Source organism: Cyrtonyx montezumae, unplaced genomic scaffold (genome assembly GCF_038088225.1).
Source record: "Cyrtonyx montezumae isolate F1298 unplaced genomic scaffold, pur_monq_1.0 scaffold_18, whole genome shotgun sequence".
NCBI lineage: Eukaryota > Metazoa > Chordata > Aves > Galliformes > Odontophoridae > Cyrtonyx > Cyrtonyx montezumae.
In genome coordinates, this window is record NW_027071914.1 from 14,580,004 (window position 1) to 14,593,479 (window position 13,476).

The following is a 13,476-nucleotide window of genomic DNA, read 5'->3' on the forward strand; positions in this document are numbered from 1 at the left end:
AGCAGGATAATTGAGGTAACTCAGAGGTTAAGTTTAGCACTGGTGTCAGTAGGACCATCTCCAGTTAAGCATGGAAGCCTACATCCGTCCTCAAAGGAGCTGGATTGATCCACCACCATTCCTGCATATGGCTCTGACAAATTGGAGTTGGAGGAAGGACTTCATTTTTTCCATTTATCAGCCCACACCCATGTCCTTCCACTTCTCAAATGAGCACAGGAAATCCAGACAGTTCCGACTCTGTTATATAAGTGAAAATCATATTAATTATATAGTAATGGATATGCATTTACAGTGACATTAAGCAGACGATGAAGAATTGAAACTTGAGCTCAAGAGTTGATTATTAAATATTAAGGAATATATGACAAGGCCATGTGCTGACTCCAGGGCCTTTCAGTCCCAGAGAGACTAAAGCTCCAGTGTACCTAAACATTACTACCAGTGATTGCTAGAAATGTCAGGTTAAGAGCCAACTGGTGTGTGCATGGCTCATGGTCTGCATTAGCATTCCAGATTACACAACCAAAGGTGAAATAACAAAACCATCTGGAGAGCCAAGCCATAGAAAACCACAGGATTCAAACAAAGGCTTACTGCTTTTTGGTTTGCAAGAGAAACAGTGCTGTCTGAGCAAAATCAGAAACAAAAGCTTTCTTCAAGACTTTGGGGACAAGCTTAGAATTCAGACTTGTGGATACTTCTAAGGTGAGGAGGGAAGAAGTGTGGTCTAAAATGGCACATGGCAGAGCAATAATCAGAAATCCTAATGATGGTATTACACTCTTGTTTCTGACCATGAATAACTGCTCTTTGTCTCAGTGTCAAAGTAGTTATTTTTGTTGGTGTTTTTAATTTAGATTTAGCTGGGGGAAAAAAAAAAAGTCAAGTTAATATGCAAAGCATCAGCCACATCGTTGCACTGACAGTACACTGAAGAGCTTTTGTTTGATACCACTCCAGTGATGGGAGTGATTTGCTCCATGGGGAGCAAAGGTAATAGGAATGGAAAGACAGACAGATGATGCTGACAGACCTATGCAAGATGCAAGTTGGAAAGCTCACAGGAAAGAAAACCCCAGTCGCTGCCTTAAAGCTAGCTCTGAGACCACCAACTCTGCAAGGCCAAGTTGGCCAGGCTGGGTATCACATCACAGCCCAACCCAGGTCCAGCCTGATCTCCCACCCAAAGACTGATCCCACTTGAATGACACCAACATCTATGCAAAAACAGTAAGGTGGGAAGGTCTTGGGTTAAAGACCAGTGAGAACTGCATTCTGATACTGCACAGCCCAGCAAAGGCACTTCTGCTGCTTAGTATGAGGCATTAGTTATTGAGGAAATGGATCAAGGCACAGTAGCACATTGAAAACAACTTTGCAGATGGTGAGTAGGCTGCAAGAGAAACTCAAGCACGCTGTGTTAGAGGCAAAACGAAAGCCTGAAACAGCAATAAATTTAAGGAAATGATTTTTGAAATCCCTAGACTGTCTGGATACAGTCTGGCCATATTAAAATGACTACGATCATTCCACAACTAAAATATTTGACGTGCCTGAAGAAAACTTATATAAACAGGCTAATAATCTTGCTTACTGATTTAGCAAATTGGCATTTGTTGTGGCACTGTGTTGTTAGCGTTGGCACAACAATTAGCTTGCATTTTCAAAATGGAACAGAAAAGCAGAACAAACAGTGGGAGAGACCCTCCCAGGAAAACCACACCAAACCATGCAGAATACCCCAACCAGAAGGACTCTGCCACACCTTCCTCCCCTGCTCTGCTTCTGGAGGAGAAACTTGGATGCCTGGATAGAACAACCAGTCAACCTTTCTGGTACTCACTCCCAGATTATTTCTCTGGAATTAATCAGGAGTTATCCCGATCAATCAGGCTGTGCACTGCCTGCCTTCCTATTCCTTAGCTTTACAACCACTCATAACTCTCCTAGAGTGAAAAGCTATAGGGGCTTTCGAAGAACAATTCTAGTTTCTTTATCTGGTATTAAAATTCATTGGGTTTTTTTGTTTTTTAAATGAAACGCCTTAATGATCTCTCTTCTTAAAGGCTTCAGATATGCATTCCTTTTCCATTATCTGCTTACTATTTACAGGGGATGGTTGCTTTGGAGAAAGCAGCAGCACATCAGAAGCCCATCCAAAAGGCTATGGTTTGGACAGTGCAGGAAGGGAATAGCTTTCAGTATTAAAAAGCCATTTTGCATTAATATTTGGATGTCAAGTGAGTAATTTCAGCATGTGGAAGCTACTGATGAGAAAGGATGTTCATGTGTTAGCTAATGAGCAAGGGTCATCTATTCCATGCAGCCTCTCTGGAACAGGCCAGCAGCTGGAGACAGGACAATTGGAGCTTGTATGGCCTCAACCCAAGCTCTGCTAATGAGTCATTTTGAGCTGGGAACATTTCTTCAGTACATCTGCTTCCAGATCCAAGTGTTGGCATGCATGGTTGAAGCCTTCAAAGGCGTAGGAGATTCAGGCACTCTTTCCAACACCCCCCTCAAGAACAGGGAGTTCAAGTACTCCAAACATCAGGCTCCACGCACGGAGCATTTTTTCCTCAAGTGCCATGAGTGCATCCACAGATATTTCCCCACACAGAAGTTAAAGAGAGCATGAACAGTCAACATTTCAGATACTTAGAGAAGCTGAGGACTTGGCCATCGCACTGCAGTCAGTGTTTCAAGCAGCAGTAGCTCAGCTGCATTCCAAACTCACCCCACAAGGAAAACATTGGTAAGATCACAACCAGAGGGAGAGAGGAGGGGGACTGGAAAAGAGAAGGGATAATAATTTTGGTGAAGAGAATAAAGAAAATTTAAGTGGGTATTTCCTGAGGTGAACATGGGAAGAAAGGTATGGAAAGGTGTAATGAGGGTAGAGATGAACTGGTGGATGCTTCTCAAAGGAAAGGTGCTCTGCCAACCCAGCAGGAGGTTGCTGAGCTAGCTCAGTGCAGCACTCCCACTGCATACTGAAGCAAGAAAGAGGATGAGAAGACTAAACAAATGAAGGGAAGGCAGAAGGGCTGGCATTTGTAAAGCAGAACAGCACAGCCACAGCAGTAAGGGGAAGAAAGCTGCACAGCCAGTTCTTCAGCAGCCACAGAAGGGAGACTGAGGACCTGTTCTCAAACAGCAAGGGACCCCCCTGGAGACCCAGATGACCCATTTTAAGAAAGCTCTGCAGCTACAGAACTATTAACAGCTGCCCTGTGGCTGACGAAGGTCTGCTCTACTCAGTCTGAGTTGATTAGTTGTACCTATATTCCCATGACTTAATGAAAGCAAGAGTAGGAGGAAAAACCCCAAGAACCTCCTACATTCATCCAAACCTTCCATTTATCCCAACATTCCTCCTTTCCCTTCTCCCTGTGGCCTCCCAGGGAGAATAACATTTCCATGCTGTAAGCTGGAAACAATTAATGCAGAGACAACAGAAAAACATCCTTTACAGGTTTTAGTTCACATAAGTAATTGCATTAACGTTCTCAGCAAAGCTGTGCTGAAGCCAAAATGCTCCTGGCTTCAGTGAGTGCAGGTGGTTCCAATTATAATAACCCTCTTCAGAGTGAAATCATGAGCTTGCTTTGAGTGACAGTGGTTTTGTGCCCGCAGTAATTGTGTGACACTTCAGATATATTTGACTGACAGAGACACAGCTATCTAATCTCCAGAAACCAATTACTAGAACCAGAAGGGTGTTCAGACAATTATTCTTCTATCTTACAGTGGTGGATCATTTTCTATGTAAGGCTCATGAAAAGCAAGAAAAATTTTTTAAAAGCCAGCAGGTGAAGCACAGAACAAATTCCAGAGACTTTGCTGATATGAAGCAAACAGCACTTAGAGCCAACAAACATTAAAACACTGCAGCAGTCTGCATCCCATAAGCATATAGCTGCAAAAGGACAGGTATCTTTCACAGGTTACTGCACTGGATATGGTGAGGTGTCTACTTAAATAGAGAGGCAGATCTGTGTGGCTGACAACACTAGCCTTGCAGCTGAGCTTCATCATTGTTCCAAGCATAATGCCAAGGTCTGCATCAGAGCTCTGTGAAGGTGGGATGGGGCAGGGAAGGAGCTAGCCAGGAGCAGCCACTGGAAGGGCTGTGAGCAGGTGCTCTGCTGGCTACCTTGCTTTTCTGTATTCTGGTCTGAATTTCTGTCCTGGTTAAAATTAACAAGGGAAACAGAAGGCAAGTGCTTTCTTCCTCTGAAGGAGTGGGCTGGGAATAGATAGCTCAAGTACGTGGAGTGTTGCATCTATTAAAAGATACCTGGTGGGTGGATGTGTTTTGCAACAGCAGCATTAATAAATATATTATCCATTTGATTTTGGCCAATGTGTGACACATACAGGTCCCCACAGGGTGTTAATGTCTGGGCTGAGCTAGCCCAACAAGGTGTGCACATCATAATCCGTGTAATTAGCAACAAGCCCAGAACTACCAGGATGGGGACATTCAGGCTGTGGCTTGGGCAGATGGCCACAGCAGTATCATTCTGCCTTTGCTCCAGGCCCTGCTGTCCTGCCCTACAACCCAAGCTACATCTTGTTGTTGTAGGGATGTGAGTGGGTGCAACGGCAGTGTCAGCTGAGCAGAGCCTCACTCTTTCTGATGGGCCCGGTTCTGAAAACTTTGATTAATCTATGAGAAAATCTATTTCAAGATGCACTCCCACTTTCAGCAGGACAGATTCACTTAGCCTAGCACAGAGTGAAAGAAGCTGTCCTTTGCAGAGCAGCTCAAAAACAGGAACTGATATTTCCTCCCCTTTTCCATCCTTCTCTAAGCAGCTACCATCACTGGCAAGCGCCTGGCACAGTCCCAGAAATCAGGGAAGGTGAGGGTGTTCTCCTCTTCAGCCTAAATTCAGCCCAAAACACCAACCTGAGCTTCCCAAACCCAAGTGTGAGTTATGCTGTAATGATCTCCACCCCTCTTCTTACCACGGGTGGAAAATTTGGTATAACAAGAGCTTGTCTCATATGCTTCACAAGGCTATGGTTTCACTGAATCCACATTTCCCAGCAAAGGAAGGTTTGACTGGAAAATTCCTTAACCAGATCTAAATTGCTATGAACTGTAATAAAAACTCCAGGCCAGCTCAGTGCTGTGAGTCCAGAGCCTGAGGCATGGTGGAGCAATGCCACCTCAGCAGGGACTTGGCACACAGGGCTTTGGCCAGTTACTTTCACTCTTTATAGACATTCCAGTTTCCCTTTACCTTAAACAACCCAAGCTACACTGGACAGTGTAGTATTAGATCTGTAGCTTGTCCCTCTTTCCACATCTTGCTATTCAAGCTGTCATGGAGATGTCTCACACTGAACCATCTGTAACCTGATGTTTGGCAGTGGATGGTGCAAGCCAATGCATCCATGATTCAGTGTCTGCCTTAGTCTAGTGTGAGTCAACTTTGCGTTTTGAGACACAGTTACCCACTTCCACGTGTTTTTCCCCAAAAACACAAAGAACTGGCTCTCAGTTTCACTGTATCTTTGTCATTCCCTAGTAACCATGCAGAAAGTTGAGAGAAGAACATCTAAATTACACTGACACTCTTATTTACATTAAAATAAGTAAAGAAACAAGTCAGGCAATGCCCTTTTAGCCTGATGGGCAGAGATTTAGAAATAACCCCAAACCATACAGCATCATATCCGGGGGAAAAGCAAAGCTCTTAGAGCTTAATAATAGATAACCAGAATTTTCTCATCATTTATGCAGGAGAGGCATTTCATTGGTAGCTTTTCAAAACTAGTAAATAGACCTCCTCCTTGCCACAGCCCAGGTGCCTGACCTGGCTCAGTTGCTTTGTCTTGCATCTGCACATTGCTGAATCCCTGTAGTCAGGGGAAGAAGCTGACCCTGGAGACATCTGAATACAAACAAGAGGCACAGAATAGCCAACAGTGAGGAGACGGCTGCTCTAGAGCTCTTATGCATGAAAGCAGGGAAACAAATTCAGTAATCTTCTCTGCTACACATGGCTGCAAGATCTACATCAAGGTATCACATCAAGGCATTGACCAAACACTGGGTATAACCACTACTCAGGGTCTAGGAAAGCCATATCTCCAGACAGAAGATGTGTGGAAGAGCAGCCAGCTGTGTGCCCCAGCCTCACACTATCTAAGCTCATCAAAAAGCAGAAAGACTTCCACGGCAGTGAAATGCCTGGACCACTTCCACGAGCCTCCCCTGGTGACAGCTGGGGCTCTTAAACACTAAGTAGGAGCAAGACAAAACATTTCCCTCTGCTAAGACGTGCCCCTTCTTAACTGCCTACACTTCTGCAGAGTCACTGAAGCAGGGCAGGCTGTCCCTCAGCAAGAGACATTCATCATCAAAGGGAGCTGGAGGCTCTCATGATGGCAAACAATTAGAAAGCATTTCTACTTAGATTTTGGAGATTGAGAATATTTCTGTGGATACTCTCCAAGTCCCCACCTTTGCTCTTGGCTGCTATGGTGTCTTTCAGCTTTGTTTTCCATATAGTGTCTGCACTGACAGCATATACATAAAGAAAAAAGGCAATTGTAAAGAGTTGTTTTCCTCTTGTGAAGCCAGCACTGGCAGCCTGGGTTCTCCGCTCCCCTCCCCCCAACAATCAACCTAGATAGCTTTTCCTCCTCCAATGCACACCATGAATAAATTGGTTGCAGAAGCCCACATTTTATCAACAGCTGCCTGAGATCCCACTGCTACCAACTGCTGGAATTCACAGGAATCCCTAAAAGTTCATTTCCTTCTTCAATCTTCCTGCCCCTTTACAGGCTGAGAGCCACCAGCCCACTCCCACAGCCAACATCACCACACATCCCCGATTCATTCGAAAGCAAATAGACTCTCATCATGGAATTGGATGAGGAACAGCTACCAAAGGAATTTAAAAACAATAAAGTCTCAGCATCAAAACAACACTTCAGGAAGCTCTTGCCATTAAGACCTCCTCATAAGAGTTTACTGAAAAACAAGCTTTCAGAAATACTTGTGTACAAAGACAATAGCAAGGATGGAAGAGATCGAGTTATTTCCAAGCACTCCCAGTATAGTTTCTCCTTCTCTTCGTTTTGGAAGATGCTTGATTTGGAGAATATGATTTCAGAACATGCATAGTGAGGACATCTGCTTCGTTTCATCTCCATTTCAACACCTTTGTCTATGAAGTGACACGAATCAGTTTTTAAAAGCTTAATAGTGCCTTTCTCCCGAAGAAGGAATTTGGTGACTTCATAAATGGCAGAAGTTGTTTAAAGCAAACAAACGCACTAAGATTTGGTGTTACATTTTTCCATGCCTTAGCACTCCAAAATACCATCTTGATCCCAACTAACAAATGAGCAGAAACAAGAAAATCCTAGAAAATAATGTCAGCTTGAGGGGAAAAGAGCTCAAAATGAGAAGTGCAGATACCAAGGGCTGATTTCCTTCTGGTGGCTGCTGCTTGCACATCCCCTAGCTCATTGTTTTCCACTCAATTTCTGTGCTGTTTTCACTAACAATTACCCTATTAACTCAGAATCTGACAGTCCCCTGAGATGGGATGCTACCACGAGGGTGTGTACAACACACACTGCTACAGAAAGCTTCCCAAACAGCCCATTTCTGGCCCCAGACAGCCCTAATTTAGTGCCTGTATCACTGACTGGACTGCTGCACCATGCAGCACAATGGCTTGCATTGAGGTCTGGTTTTAAAGCAAGCCAATAAAATAGCCACTTTCCATATCACAGTGCAGGCACTGCTTACAGAAGGGGCTATCTGCAAGGCACAGGGACCTCAAGACTCATGAACCTTCCTGAGGATATGGAAGCCTGTTGCTATTTAGCCTGAAAAGAAAAAAAAAATAGATCTTAGCTACAGTTTACTTTTCCCACTTAGAAACGTGGAAAAGTTTGTTCAGCTTAAAATTTCCTGTTTGGCATTAGCAGCTGCTGCTGGCTGCGGTATTTATAAATACTGCAGCAGACATTTCTTTGGGAATCTGGTTACAATTAAGCAGGAGCAGCGCAGCTCCGCAGCCCCCGTGCTGTAGGATGAGAGGGTTTGCTGCAGGGCGAGCGTCAGCAACGGGGCTGCAGCATCGGGGGCTGTTTCTAAACAGGAAGGTGAAGTCACTTTGCTCGTGGTATCCAAATATAGTAGCCCAGAGGAATGTTTGGGCAGCAGGCCTGGGACCACCTACTCGGTGCATTACTCATTGCGCTCTTCAGTGCCCCCGAGCATCCCCAGGTCGGCAGCACAGAAGTATTTCAGCACGTAGAGCACCTCTCCCTGCCACCAGTCCAAAGCACTCCAGCAATCCATGCTCCCCATGGGTACAACCAGACTGCATCCCACAGTTGTCCCTTAAGTGTCATATTAAAGCAAAGTGCCATGATGAGCGAAGGGTAGAAGGCCGAGCCCGGGTGAAGGCAGCACTTTGATTCTCCAAACGCATCCTCCCACAGCTCTGTGAAGGATCTCAGCACCTCCTTTCTCTCAGCAAGGCTTTTACACAGTGGGCACACGGTATCCTGACCTATTTTGACCCTCGGTGCCATCTCTTGGGGGCAGACAGAGAAAGAGTAGGCAAACAGCTTCCCCACAAACAGCTCAGGGGAATCAGGAAACCCAATAAACATTGAGGCAGTGGGATTGCTTCAGGAACTGCTAAGATGAAACAGAAGCTGCACCTCTTGCTGTAAAGGTGCACAGGGTAGAGGTAACCAGACAGTAACTGTAAAGGTAATCAGACAGCCCCAAGACTGTCTGGTTTTCTGGTTATTTCTGGAAAAAGGGTCCTGTATGTCAGTGCAGCAGCCTCCAGGACCCCATACGTGAGCACATGGTGCAATGCACCCCAGTCCTGGAAGAGTGCCCCGTCCCTCAGCTGGGGCTCTGCCTTGCTACCATCTCCCTACACTTCACTCTAACAGCAGCCCTGAAACAGAAAATCCACAAACAATTCCACAGTCAAAAAAATCTATGAGAAATGGGACTTTAAGTTCCCCGTCCGCTGGCTTTACATAAAAAGAATAAAAGATGCTGAGCAAATGAAAGGCACAACTGCACTGCCTCGCCCCCAGTCTGTTTCCGGCTGTGCACGCTCGTACCATGAACTCCATCAGGAGCAGCGTTTCCTGACCCTGGAGTGCTCACAGATGGTGCTCCCAGAGTGCTTTCTGCTGATGCTCCTTGGTTCCCTTCTCCTTGCGTGACTGCTCTGCAGCTTTGCTTTGTTTGTTTCACTTTTTCCTGCTCTTTAGTTACAAGTTAAGGAAAGGAACCAGCCACATCTGCTGGTTTAATCACTTGCTGGTGCCAGTACACATCCGTGTGGGCAATCAGTGGGGTGTGTCCCCATCACTCATGAGAATGAGGGTTGCACAATCGGGTCCGTCCAGCTGGAGCACAGGGATGGATCCCCTGCAGTGTATTTCTATCCAAGTAGATTGCAGTCTACATGATAAGAGGAATGACAATCTGTTACCTGCCCACTTGTAGGATTGGACTGAGCTACATGTTGTAGGATGCCTCTGTGTGCCAGCCCTGGGTTGGAGGCCACCACCATGTGAACCACGCCCAAAGCACTGGGCACTGCTAGTAGCATGCAGGCCATGCTGGGTACAGAGATCAAGAAGCCTACAGCTTGCAGCAACTGGAGGTGCCCTCAGAATGGTGTTATGAAGTCAGCTTTAATGATAAGGTCATGGCTGCTGGCACCATCATGGTGGCACCTCACCTCTCCATGGAGCCATCCTCTGGTTGGCAGCTCAAAGAGTGCTGTGAATAAGAACAGTGATGCAGTAGTGGAGGATGCATGGTTTTCCCCTTAGACCCCGCTTATAAAACCTTTGGACCAAAGGCAGAATGCTCAGAGAGCTGCAGAGAAGCACTAGTGCAAGTCCTGAATTCATCTGCCTGGCTCCACAACACCAAACGTTCAGTGAGTGCCCTCTGAGGGACCACAGGTTCTGCAAAATTAACTTTCAAACAGAAGATCTTGATTCTCCTGCCAGAAACTAAAACTGCTAACAAGTCGAGGGTACGCATGAAAGAGTTTGCTCACAGCAACTCTTAAAACTTTCCCGGTGCATCTTGCTTGAATGTTGAATGGCAGCATCCAGCTAACCAATCTGTGCTGCTGCCTCCTTCTCCAGGAGGTGCTGAGCTGCTCCCTGGGGAAGCAGCAGGACCCTCCGTGCCCTCACCATCACCTCTTTCCACACCACACTGTGCCAAGTGACTTTTCCTAAGGAGCAGTGCCGGACTCCTGCAAACTGCTTACTCAAAACAACATTGCGAAACATGAAGGCACCACTAATGATTGGAAAGAACGTTTGTCTTCCAAGAAGTTACAGGTTTCTGCAAAGCCTCCCCAGTGCGTCACCAAAAAGGCCTCTGAGACAACCTGCTGGAGCTGCAGCTGGCCACCTCGTGCACCAATGTCTCCCCCGAGCCCATCCATCCCCTGCACTGACATCACCCGAGCTTTTCTCTGTGCCTCTCCTGAGACCACAGCTCGCAGGTGTGATGACTTCCCATAAACCACGTGCAGCAAGGGGACAGCAGCAGAGCAGGAGCACTTACACGAGGGCACGTGGGTGGCTCACCCCTGCCCTCGGCTCTGCCTCGGAGGGGTCACCCCGCAGCACATCTGGATGCAGTGCATGGCTGCATTCATCCCCTGCTTGCCCTCTGACACGGGTGAAGGCTTCACCCTTTCACGCCCAGGTGGGTGCACACCCACCTCCCAAATTCCAGCATGGGGCGGGTTGGCTCTGAGCTCCTTTCATCAGCCAAATTCAGCGCTCCCAGATTCCCGTGCTGCCGGAGGAGCACGTTTTCCACTGCAGCACTCCTGAGACAGAGCACAGCATTGCTTTTCATAAAATATTTGCAGAAAGCCACCGGAAAAGTCTGAATTTTCTAGAAGGAAAGCAGCTCTGGTTCTTGTCTCAGGGTGTAAATGCACAAAACCCACTGTGCTAAGCTCCCCAGAATGAACCATTTCACATTCAGCGTTAACTTTCCATCCCCTCAGTGATGCTGCTGCCCATCCCTCCCAGGACACTTGTACTGTGCCCAGCAGACGGGATTTGCCCACTCCACATCAGTTTGAGAGCTGAGCACCAACAAGATGTCAGCACCCAGCAGAGCACACACTTAAAAGCTACGTTTGTCCATTCAGCGTGCAATCAGTTACGTTGCTGAACTGGAGCCACTGCAAGTGAAGGAATTAGTGTTATAGGAAAGTAAACAAGGGAGCCTGCACATTCTTGAAAATATTCAATAGGAAAACACACACTTGTTTACTTTGTTCCCTTTTAGGCTTAAATCTCCTCGAGAAGGCACGTATTTGCTCTCATTTTGTCTCCTTGCAGGGATGCCCCAGCCCTGGAAGGAGCACGCCGGTGCAGCACAGGCCTGCCTGCAACAGCTGCCCACACCCACACACGCTGGGTTTTGGGGTGGAAATACTCCAACTGAAAGAACACAGCACTGCTGGTGCAGCACACCCACGTGCCACATACCCCAGAAGACCAATCTCACTGGTTGCTTTCCCATGGCACTGGTGTCGGTGCCCAGGATGCTGCCAGCAGCATCCCTGCCCTGGCACGTGTAGATATTAACCTAACCAGGCCCTTCTCTTCCCATCTCAATGCTGCTGCCTGGAGGTGGGTGCAGAGGGCACCCCCAGCCCCCATCCCACTGCAGCCCAGGCCTGGGATGTTCCTCCATTTCCCTGCCTGTTGCAGCTCTGTGCCCTTCATCCAGCACTTCCCCACAGCAGTTATGTTTCTCCACACCACCAGTGATTTCCTTCCGCCTTTCACTTCCACTTTCCATTACACTGCAAAAAAAATAAAATACAAAATTTCTCTTCAGAAAATGGCAGCTGAGTTGGACGTTCCCATGGCCTCAGCACTCCTCGTTTCCTCATCCCCCAGCTGCTTGCCTCTTGCTTCCTCCCTCCACACCTCTGTCAGGGGAAACAATACCATCTCACTGTGGGACAGCTGTTGGCACTGCCCTGATTTTGCTCATGGAAAGGGGAGAAATGCCCCTGCATCAGGGCTGCTGATCAGGGCACTGGCCCAGGCTGCCCAGGGCTCCGGATACCCCATCCCTGGAGGTGCACAGTGCCAGGTTAGATGGGGCCCTGGGGAGCAATCCTGTCCACAGCAGGCATTTGAACCAGATGATCTTTAAGGCCCCTTCCATCCTAAACCATTCCACAATCACTGGAACAGGGGACTCGTCCATCTCCAGAGCTTCAACCAACACAAACCATCATCTGGAGACACCAAAGCACTGAGAGCTTCCTCACCCCACAGGAATGCTCTCTAGGGCCTCTTCTCAGGATTCCAGGGAACTCAACAGTGAAACAACAGACATGCAGCCAGAGTGCTGGGGAAAGCTGCTGCTGGCACTACTGCTGCTGGGATTCATAGAGCTTGTGTCTCCCCCAAGCAAGCCTAGTAGATCAGGCCACGTACAGAACACAAAGAGGTTATCACTGCATCACCATCAGACCCAACGCCTGCCCATAAACCAGGAGGTGAGAAGCCAGAGCTCTGCTCCCAGGGGATGAAGACTGCTCTCTGCCAGCAGATGGGATGTTTGTAGGTACTGAGCACATCCAGATAAAGTTTACCCCAGTTCTGTCTACTGCCAAGAACCACTCAGCATCACCACTTCAGACACAAGGAAGGTACCAGCAAAGGGCACTCACCTCAAGGAGGTACAGATCTACTTCCTGAATGGCAGAGATCAGTTATTCTTGAAGCGTGAAAGGGAAAAATACGTATAGCACCAAGCAAAAATAAAACAAAAGGGAAGACTGCCTCTATCACTACAAGTTCTACTAAGGAACCTGCAAGAAAGGCTTTTTTGTTTTCCTCTCAGGTTTTTGTATGAGTCCCTAACTAATCATCCTGATTGCAAAAAGCTGAGCTTTCCCCCCCCTCCCAGGAACCTGTCTCCTGATGCTGCTGGGAATGGGTGGCTCACAGCACTCCCCACCACCACTCCAGATTTAAATAACAGAGGGCTGCAGATGAGATGAGAGGCTGGGGAGGGGAAATGAGAGGCTGATTGTTTTTCACACACCTGAATTTATGCAGATGGTTCCTGTACAGTAGATGGGATTTCAATTTGAGTTTTTATTGGAAGAAAAAGGGCATTTCTCAGCCAGAGTGACCAAAGCCATCTGGATTTTTTTTTTTTTTTGTATGCTGCACTTGATACCCTTTTTTCCTTGGTAAATATGCATTTCACCACAGGTAATACCTGGTCAGGGAATAAATACAGAGCCCTAAAAGGGGTGAAGTGCACCTGGCATTGTAATACGGCCAATGGCGCCCTTGGGATGCAATGCTGCTGCTAATTAGGATCGGTGTGGGAGCACTTCAGTCCCTAAATACATTTCTGGGACATCTTGAGCCCTCAGAGGTGTG

At 47.1% G+C, this 13,476-nt stretch overlaps 1 protein-coding gene across 1 annotated transcript in view; it reads right to left on the minus strand.

The window, feature by feature from the left end:
* The window catches only part of TGFBI (transforming growth factor beta induced), a 170,670-nt gene that overhangs the window by 137,098 nt on the left and 20,096 nt on the right, over positions 1-13,476 (minus strand). The window lies entirely within an intron of this gene.